The sequence below is a fragment of the Equus asinus genome, chromosome X, assembly GCF_041296235.1.
Source record: "Equus asinus isolate D_3611 breed Donkey chromosome X, EquAss-T2T_v2, whole genome shotgun sequence".
In the NCBI taxonomy this organism is placed as follows: Eukaryota; Metazoa; Chordata; class Mammalia; order Perissodactyla; family Equidae; genus Equus; species Equus asinus.
Genome location: NC_091820.1, coordinates 55,029,141 through 55,039,824, shown reverse-complemented (window position 1 = coordinate 55,039,824; position 10,684 = coordinate 55,029,141).

The window sequence follows — 10,684 nt, the reverse complement described above, 5'->3', positions numbered from 1 at the left end:
CCGGCGGGGGGCGGTGCGGGGCGCTGGGGCGGTGGCGGCTGCGGCGGCGGCGCCGCACTCCTCATAGTGTCGGGCCCCTCAGCTGCCCTCGGCTCCGCGCCACTCCACGCCGCGCCGGCGGACGCCCGCCTCGCACCCTGTCCCGGCCGTCTCGGCTCGGCGCAGCTCTGCGCCTCTCAGCGCCGCCGTGCGGGCCCGGCCGCCGCGCTCCACTCGCTCGCTCGCCCAGCGCCGCTCCTCGCCCGCCCGCCCGCCCGCCGCCGGCTCCGCGCCGCTCCCTGCCTCGCTCGCGCCCTCCTAGGCCCGCCGGCCGGCCCGCCGCTCGGCCCTCCGGGCTTCGCTCGCGCTCTGGCCGTTCGCCGGGCCGGTCCCGGGCCGGCTCCGCGCCTGCTGCTCCCGGAGTTCCGGCTCGGGCGGGCCACCTGGCTCCCGGCGGCGCCACAGGCGCCGGACGCGGACGCGGAGCTTCACTTAGTGCGCCTCTCGCTTCCGCCTTTCGTTCGCACTGCTGTGGCGGCCGCCGAGCGGCACGGCCCCGTGGCTCCCGCTGGCCATGCCCCCTCAGTCTGTCGCCATCTTCCGCTGTGCGGAGAACACCTTGAGAGCCCGTGTGCGAGTGTGTTTGGGGGGGAGCGGGGCGGAGAAAGAGGCACGAAGAGGAGGAGGGAGCGGGACTAGGGCCCCGACTGCGCCTGCGCCTCAGGACTCCCCCCCCACCCCAGCCCCCGCCGGCCGCAGCCTGTGCCGTTTGGGGATGTTTCCAGTCCACCCCCAACTCCATTCACTTCAGCGCCTCCGTTCATCCGCCCGCTCCCCGCGTGCACACGCCACACGCTGAGTCCCAGGCCCCGGCGCTCCCCCTCCCCCCTCAACCTGGGCGCCGGTCTCCCTCCCCTGGGCGGCCGCTCACTACCCCGAGGGCTAGGGGACTTCTGAGGGTGATTCTTGGAGACAGGAGACAGGAGGCATCTCCGTAGCGTCTCCCTGCCTCCCTGGGTCGCCTCCCCCGTCCCCGTGACTAGGCGACGCTGGAGCCGGCTACGGATCGGACCAGTCCTGTGTCCCTAACTCCGCCGTTGCCCTCCCTGTCCTGCCCGAGGCCAAGGCAGCCCCTGGTGCTGAAGGACAGCTCCCAGCTTAGCTGCCTCAGAGGACAGAGCTTGGAGAGCGTCCTGGAGGGGGCGAGACAGTGGGTTAAGGTGGGTAGTAGTGATGGGGTGTCGTTTCTGCCCTTAGTAAGATTTCCAGCAGCCTCTCCCCCGTCCTAGCTTCCTGGCTCCCCCTTCAGGCTGCTGATAATAGCTGAGCGAGAGTTGGGGAAGCTGCGCCTCCTGATGGAACCATGTGCTTGGGGCCTTCACAGAGTCACATGGCACTAGGAACTCAGACACACAAACGTCTTGCCGTTCAGCCGTGCCACTAACCTTGTTTGGATTCCAGCAAATCTCAGACTGGCTCGGTTGTCTACTTCCTTTCCTCATTCCCTCCCACTCCCAGTAACTCCCACATTCTAATTTTTTTCTTTTTTCTTTTTTTTTTTTTGGTGAGGAAGATGAGCTAACATCTATGGCCAATCTTCCTCTTTTCGCTTGAGGAAGATTGTCACTGGGCTAACATCTGTGCCAATCTTCCTCTATTTTGTGTGAGATGCCGCCACAGAGTGACTGGATGAGATGGTGCTAGGTCTGCGCTGGCATCCGAACCTGTGAACCCCGGGCAGCCAAAGCGGAGCATGCAAACTTAACTGCTACACCACAGGGGGCCCCCTACATTCTAATTTTTAATCAACCATTACCAGTAAGGATTTGTCCATATTATGAATAATAAAAACATGGGGCCGGCCCGGTGGCACAGAGTTAAGTTCGCAAGTTCCGCTTCTCGGCGGCCTGGGGTTCGCGGTTCGGATCCCCGGTACAGACATGGCAGCGCTTGGCAAGCCATGCTGTGGTAGGCGTCCCACGTATAAAGTAGAGGAAGATGGGCACGGATGTTAGCTCAGGGCCAGTCTTCCTCAGCAAAAAGAGGAGGATTGGCAGTAGTTAACTCAGAGCTGATCTTCCTCAAAAAAAAAAAAACAGAATAAAAATAAAGAAATAGCCTTTATTGAGCATATACTAGGTGCTAGGTACTACTCTCAGCCCTTTACGTTCATTATTTGGTTTATTCTTCACAACAATCTTATGAGATCTTACGAGACAGGCAGTACTGTTATCTTCGTTTACATGTGAGGAAGCTGAGCTTTAGAGTAGTTAAGCTGCCTAAGGTCACACAGCTAGGAATGGGTTAAGCCAAGATAGAAACCAAGGCAGTCTGTCTCTAGAGCTCTCTCTCTTTTTTTTTTTTTTTTGAGAAAGATTAGCCCTGAGCTAACATCTGCTGCCAATCCTCCTCTTTTTTTTTTTTTTTTTTTTTTGCTGAGGAAGACTGGCCCTGAGCTAACGTCCGTGCCCATCTTCCTCTATTTTATATGTGGGTTGCCCACCACAGCATGGTTTGCCAAGCGGTGCCATGTCTGCACCCAGGATCCAAACCGGCGAACCCTGGGCCGCCAAAGCGGAACGTGCACACTTAACCACTGCGCCACTGGACTGTCCCCTCTAGAGCTCTCTTAACACTCCAAAAAAGCCCTGGAAAAATGAAGGTATGGAAGACACAGTCCTGCCTTAAAGGATATTATAGTCTACATGAGTAAATGAGGAATATATGTTGGCTAGTGGGGGGATTCATGGACTGGAGACTTGGGTTCAAGTAATAGTTTTATCACTGAACATGCCATGTGCCCTTGAGAGAGTCTTTTTTCTCTCTGAGTCTTGGTTTTCCCCTGAGTAACATGAGGGGATGCCAAGGGCTAAATGAGATTAACACTACTCTGGAGTGGGCTGCCGTGGATGCCTGAAAGGCTTCTGGAAGAGGGAAAATATGAGCTGATTCTTAAAGAAGTAGCAGGATTTGGGTGAGGGGGTGGGAAGGGTATTCCAGGTAAGAGAAATGTCAGTGAAAAGTTTCAGGGATGAGGAGGAGCCTTGTATGGCTGTGAAGCTGAAAGTGTGACAATTTGGCTGTATTGGTGGTGAGAGCTTGTGGGGAAGGGCGTAGAGGGATATGAGACAAGGGACAAAAGCATCAGGCATCTGGGAGGCCTATTCACTCATTATGTTGCAAACACTGTGCTGGGGAGACTGAGTAAGACTGTGTGTAGGAGATTGAGGTGGACAGACATGGCCCTGCCCTCAAGATGCCCACAGTCGAATTAGAGAGGCAGACATTTTAAAGAAGAAATTGCAACCCAGTGCAGTGAGGATGATATGAATGGAAGAGAGGAGAGGTCTCCCTCCCATAGAGGGAAGGACTGATCAACTCTGCCGGCTTCCCTCAGAGATGATTTTGCACATAGTCACTTGAGTTGGGGACATTCATTCATTCATTTATTTGGCAAACATCTACTGAGGATCTGTTATGTTCCAGATGCTGTATTAAGCATCAGAGATATAGACATGAATAAAATATCTGTCTTGGGCTGAGGGAGTTTAGTCTTAAGGGATAAAAATTGGCTAGACAGATAGGAGAAAAGGTGGTGTGTGAAGGATGTCCCAGGCAGAGGGAATGTCATGTGTAAGGGCCCGGAAGCAAAGCCAAGAATGGCATGTTCAGAAACCTGCAAAGTAGTTCATTGTGACTAGGTGTGACACAGGAGTGCTGCCAAAAATGAGGCTGAGGATTTGGCTGGAGCCAAACTATGAAGGGCCCTGGGTGCCATGCTAAGTAGTTTGGACTTTATCCCAAGGGTATTAAGAGCCACGGAAGAGGTTGAAAGGTTTTCAGCAGGAGGTGACACAATCAGATTTGTATTTTTAGAAGATTGATTTGGCTGCAGGATGGAGACTGAGTTGGCAGGGGTAGCGGGGGCTTGAGGCAGGGAAACTAGTTAGGACGCTGGTTAGTAGTCCAGGTAAGAGGTGTTGAGGGCTGAACAAAGACAGCAGCAGTAGGAGTGGAGAGAAGAAATGCACATGAGAGGGAAATGACAGGTAGAATTGAAAGGACCTGGGACTGGCCTGGATGTAAAGAATAAAGTAGAGACAGGGCCTGAAGAAGGAGGATGAAACCAAAGTGTTCGAGTTAGTGACACTAGCGTGACTGCCCCTGTCCACCTGGGAACTCTCTTTCCAGAACCATTCTTTGTTTAGTCCTTGGAGGGTTCAGTGTTCTGTTTAACAAAGAAGGCTAATCGCTTCCAGATACCTAGCTCAGAGCCGATTGGCAGGGCCACAGTGATTGACATTCCTGAATGCCAATGAAAGAACAGCCTGCCAGGCCTAGGCTATCAGCTCTGAGCACCTCTGGAGCTTTCTGTGAGAAGTCACTCAGGCAAGACTCCCTCCCTCTCCCCCAGCACACACAGGGTGAAAAGTGTCTCACAAAGGTCCATTTATCACAGGAGCACAATATAACAATAACTTACCCACACAGTACTCGCTGCACACAAAGGAGAAGTGGTAGCACACCAGCGGTCAGAGGAAGCTTTCATTCTCGCTCTGGATAACACAAGAAATTGGGATGGGGGAAGGGAAGGCATTGGCTTCTAATCAGGCCCCTGGAGCAGAATAGCTGGGTGGGGCGGGGAGCTGCTGTTCCCCAGAGCTGGGGGGCCCCGGCTAGCCTTCTTCTCAGCCCTGTCTCTCCACCTGCTCCCAGGTCAGCAGAAACTAAAGCCAGAGGATAAAGGTGGGTCACTCCTGAGGGGACCCAGACTGCCCAGGAAGAGTGATGGAGTGCCCTCAAACCAGGCAGAGGGAAGGACAACTTGGAGTAGAGGAAGGAGGGGAAGGTTTTCCACAGTGAAATTCTGACAATTAGGAAGAAGAAAAAGCGGGAGCCATTTAAAGTGACCAAAGTGGTTACACAGGGAACTTTCTGCTAAGCTCAGATCTTAAAAGGTCACGGGCAAAAGATGGAAACAAGAGCACTTAATTAAGGGTGAATCTAAGAACCTGTAAGAAGAGTGTCAGGATGGCTAAAGCACAGCTTGAGCTGAAGCTTCTCAGGCTCTGCTTGGATCCCACCCTCTGTCCCCCTCCTCTCTCCATGGTTGGAGTAATTTTCCTCCCACATGCAGGCTACACCTCTCTTAAGACAGGAAGGATTAAAGTAACCCAACCCTACACCCTGGAACTCAGCATCAAGTCGGCCCTTTCCCACCAGTCTGAGTCTGATTTCGTTTCCCCTTGAGCCTCTACCTCATTGCTCAGTTCTGATCCTTGGCCTTCTGTCTCATATCCTGTGTCTGAGTCCCCCAATCAGAGACCTTTCCTGAACACCAAGCCCCTATCAAGTCCTAGGCCCACTCCTGCTCTTTTAGTCTACCATCTAGGGGGAGAATCCTGACCCCAAGCCCCAACCGCGGGGCTGAAGCTTGATGGCCTAATGATGGACCTCGCTGATCCCAACTGCCCGTTTGCATTTCTAAATGTCTAAATTCCTATAGTCATGTTTGCCCTCCATTTGGATCCCCAGTATTCCTACGTTGTAACCCTATGTCAGCTAGGTGTGCTTTTGGACACAAATAATAGACAACTCTACAATAGTAGCTTACATGAATAGAGGTTTATTTGTCTCATGCAACAAAAATTCCCTGGATACATGGTCCAGGGCTGGGATGGTAGTTCGACGATGCCATCAAGACCCTGCCTTTTCACCTCTACCATCCTTAGGGTAGGCTTTCATCTACTTGCCTTTTGTCTCATGGTCACAAGACAGCTGCTGAGCTCTGGACCTCATGTCTGTATTATAGACAGGAAGAAGGGGAAACAGCTATGGGGCAAGAAGGCTAAGGGCAAAGGACCTTCCAGAGAGGCTTTGCCTTTTTATTCAGAATGGAGTACTCTTCCCAGTGACATCCACCTACATCTCTTTGACTGGAACTGTGTCATATGGACACTCATAGCTTCAAAAGAAGCTGGGAAATCTAGTACTTTTAGCTGGGCACATTGCTGCTATGAACAAAGTTGGGACTCTGTAAGTAAGGAAGAGGAGGGAAATCCTTATTGGACAGGAGACTGGTAGCATCCACCAATAACCCCAACCACCAACTGCTTGCCTGGACCACCTTTCCTTTTTCACTAAACCCCTCAGATACTGGGCTTTGACTGCTGGACCTGACTTCTTCCAAGCAGCTATAGCTGTTTTGTTCCTCTAGCACAGGATAGAAAAGATCTGCCTGGCTTAACAACAGCACATGTGAAAAAGACCTTGATTTGATTGTAAAGTCAATGTGAGCCGACAGAGCAACGATGCTGCCAAAAGAGGTAATTAGATTTTAGGCCATATTAATAGAAGTATAGAACCAGAACAAGAGAAAAGATGGTTCTGCCCTTCTCTACACTTGTCACATCCTACCCAGAGCACTGTGCTCCATTCTGGACAACCCATTTAAACAGGGATGCAAGGACGAAGTGCGAAGTGTCCAAAGGTAAGTCACTGGGCTGGTGTACCAGCAGCCACATCATATGAAGAGAAGTTGAAGGCAATGGGCTTCTTTGGTCTAGAGGTAAACAAACCAAGGGGAGAACCCCCATGGGGGAAGAATCAGAAGCAATTATTCAAGTTAAGGTTCAGAGACAGAGAGATTATAGTGAGTAGGGTAATATCAAGTGATTAAGTGGGAGGATGGGAGAGAGAATCGATAACAATAAAAACAAACACTTATATTGTGCTTGGTATGTACCAAGAACTGCTCTAAGCATTTACGTATGTTAAGTCACATAATCCTTTATGAGAACAATTCTGTGAGGAAAGAACTGTTGTAGTCTTCATTTTCCAGATGAAGAAAGTGAGGGACAGACAGGTTAAGTAGTTGTCTAGGGTCACAGTTAGCAAGTAGCTGAGGCAGAATTTGAACAAAAGAGTTCATGCTTACCTTACCTCCTCTCAGAAGATGGTTAGTGATTCTGGGTAATTTCCTACATTTGAATACCAGCTAGCATTTGCAGCTTGCTCAATTGTTTGGCAGTGGTGGGTGAGCTGGCACGGATGGGGCAGAGATAGAGAGCCCCATTTTTATATCTTCTTAGTCAAAACCAAGAGAAGTAAATGTCCATATTTGCCCACCTTGGGCTTTCCCTCTCACTTGGAATTTCTAATATGAAGAATCCAGCCTCATTCCTAGGTAGCTGAAAGACTGACCTCAGCCTAGACTCCATTCCACTCTAGGCCACAAAGGTACAGAGATGGCCACCTCTGGGGTCAACACTACTGTAGAGCTTGTAGTTTGCAGAGTCTGCAGCTCCTGCAGCTGCCACCATCCTAGGCCAAGAGAGCCAGGTTTTGGCCATCAGGCCCAGAGCCTGATAATGCCTCAAAGATGCTAGGACTAGATCCACCCTGCCCCACACCTCCCAAGGTCATCAGTCCACTCCCAAGGTGTAAGCCTCACCTCCGCCCTCACATTGATTCTCATACTGCTCTGCTTTTTTCTTGACTCAATCTATCCCTCCAGTTTTTCTCGACCTCCCCAAGCCTTCCACCAGAGCCCTCTTGACCAGCTGCTCCCTAATCAGCACTCTCAACCTTTTTACCTAACAGAAACCTGCTTAGACCTGTAGGGCTCTGTTTCCCCTCTACCTTCTTCGGTGAAGGCTGCTTGTTGTCTTTTCCAGTGCTTTAGGGTAAGGGGGTCAGGTAGTGTCTTGTTTGCTCCCCATTACTATTTCCAGACCATTTGTTTTCCTCCCCTTTGTAAAAACTACAGCTTTTTTGAGACTCACATCATTTTGATATATCACTCACTCCTTCTCATTGCTGTTGTGTATAGACCTCCTGATCATACCTTCTGTAGCGGGTTGAATTGTGTCCCCCAAAAGGATCTAAACTCTAGTACCTGTGAAGGTGACCTTATTTGGAAATAGGGCCTTTGTAGGTGTAATCAAGTTGAGAGGAGGTCATCTGGGACTGGGTGGGCCCCTGACTGGTGTCCTTATAAGAAGAGGGAAATTTGGACATGGAGACACACACAGAGGGAAGATAGCCATGTGATAAGAGAGGCATAGATTGAAGTGGTGAGACTACAAGCCAAGCCAAGGAATGCCAAGGATTCTTGGCCACCACCAGAAAATAGGAGAGAAGCGTGGAATAGATCTCTCTCAGAGCCCGTGGAAGGGACCAACCCTTCCAACACGTTGATTTAGGACTTCTGGCCTCCAGAACTGTTAGAGAATAATTTCTGTTGTTTTAAGCAACTTAGTTTGTGGTAATTTGTTAGAGCAGCCCTAGGAAGTGAATACACCTCTTTCTCAATGCAGACTTCCGTGTCTGTCTCGGTGGCTTTCCCACCCTCCCTTCACTGCAAGTCCTGCCATCATCCTACGGGACTTCAGTGTCCATCTTGATGATTCAGCCGTCACTTGGACTTCCTGGTTCCTAAACATCTTCATCTCTTCCACTCCACCTCAGCCACCTACCTCCATTGTTACAACCTGAATCTGCTCCACTGTAAATCACCGATCTCAATTGAGTCCTCAACACTGCTTCACAATCCTACTAGGTACTAAATTGCTTTCGTACCTCTCAGTCTCCAGGATGACTATTTCAAATCTTCTCCACTCTTTTCATAAACCTCCAACTCCTGTGTCCATCCTTTCACTCTCTCTCATAGCAGATATCCTCATCATTTACTTCATTATTGATAAGATTGAAGCATCGGGCAGGGCCTCCATTTCCCACATTACCTCTTCAACATCCTCTGTAGGACTCTCCCCCTTTCACAATGGAGGAGGTGTCCCTTCTTCTCAGGGGACCATTCCTTCTGCTGATGTTTTGTAGCCTATCCCTTCTCACCTTCTCACACTATCAGCTATCCCTGTTCTCTCCTATGTGTTCAACCTCTTTCTCTCAACTGGACACTTCTCAGTAGCAGATAAAACAGTCTCTCCCATCTTAAAGTAATGTCCCCCTCAACTCCACACCCTTCTCCAGTTATCACTCATTCTTCTCCCCTTCCAAATAAACTTCTCGAAAGAGTTGTCTACATTCACTCTTCAGCCTACTCCAGTCATGCTTCCGCCCCATCACTACCCTGAAAGTGCTTTCACTCAGGTCACCAATAACCTTCATACCGTTAAATCCAAAAGATGCTTTCAATCCTCATCTTACTTGACTTCTCAGTGGCATTTGACATTATTGACTGCTTCCTCTAATAAAGACACTTTCTTCTGTCAGCTTCCTTTCTTTGTTTTTCTCCTACATCTCTGAGGACTCCTTATTGGTTTCCTTTGGGAGCTTATTTTTCTCAAACTGGCTTTCAAACGTTGGAGTTGCTCAAAGCTGCCTTATCTTCTCAGTCTATACTCTCTCACTAGGGCATCTCATCTATGCCCATGGTATGTATCCCGTATTTATATTTCTACTCAGATGACTGAAACACAACTCAAATTCAATACGTTTAACACCAAACCTATGATCTTCTCTCCGAGATCTGGTTCTCTACCAGTTTTCCCTCTTTCAGTGAATGGCACCCCCAATTATCCATTTACACAATTCAGAAACCTAGCAGTCATTCTTGGCAACCCCTTTCCCTCATATCCAATCCATCACTAAGTTCCATCTGTCTTACCTGTTAAAAGTTTCTTAGTCCATCCACATCTTTCCAATGACACTGCCAGCCACCACCCTTGTCCATGTTACTGTTATCTGTCATTTTTATCTATTACAATAGACTGATCTCTACACATCCACTCTGGCTTCTCTCCAACCCATTTTCTAGACAGCAATCAGAGTGATGTTTTCAAAAGTTAAATCTGATTGTTTTATCATCTTGTATGAAAATCCTCCAATAATTTCCTATGGCCCATAAAAGAAAGAAGAATCGTTAATGTGGCCTACAAGTTATCCAAACTTATATCTCCAGCCTCGGCTCACATCACTTTCTCCCTCATGCTCCATGCTGCAACCACGCTGGCCTTCTTTCAGTTCCAAATATGCCATTCCTTTTTGGCCACAGGGCCTTTGCACATGCTTTTTCCTCTTCCTGGAACACTTTCCACTTCCCACCTCCATCTGTTTTCCTTGGTTAATCCTACTTAATACTCAGATACTCAGATTAACTGTCTGTTTTTGATTCTCCATTTCTCTAGCAGCAAGCATAATGCCTAACATGCAGATGCTCAGTATATGTCAAATGAATGAATGAATGAGTGAGTGAATGGATGAATAGACACTTCAAGTGAGACCATCCCCATCCTATCACAGATGTGTGGCTTTACTCTAACAGATCTGCTAGCATGACTGTGTTTTAATACCAAACACAAACCACAACATGTAGAAGCAGAGGGTCTTTCCCTCATAATTGCCTCCAGAGGTAGTGGACTCCCCTCAGTGAAGGTATCTTCAAGCAGGTGTCTAAGCACAAGTTCAGAATGAATGCCTGTGGTTAAACAGCCACAAGAGGGCTAGATGATTTCTAAAGTTTTTGCCATCTAAGGTTTTGTGATTCTAGTGTTTGGTACATAGAGAGGGTGGCTTGAGCAAAGACACCCTCTGGCATGGAAAATTGGAGAGACATGGAAGAGGGGCCGGCCCGGTGGTGCAGCGGTTAAGTGTGCGCATTCCAGTTTGGTGGCCCGGGGTTTGCAGGTTCCGATCCCAGGTGCAGAAGTGGCACTGCTTGACAAGCCATGCTGTGGTAGGCGTC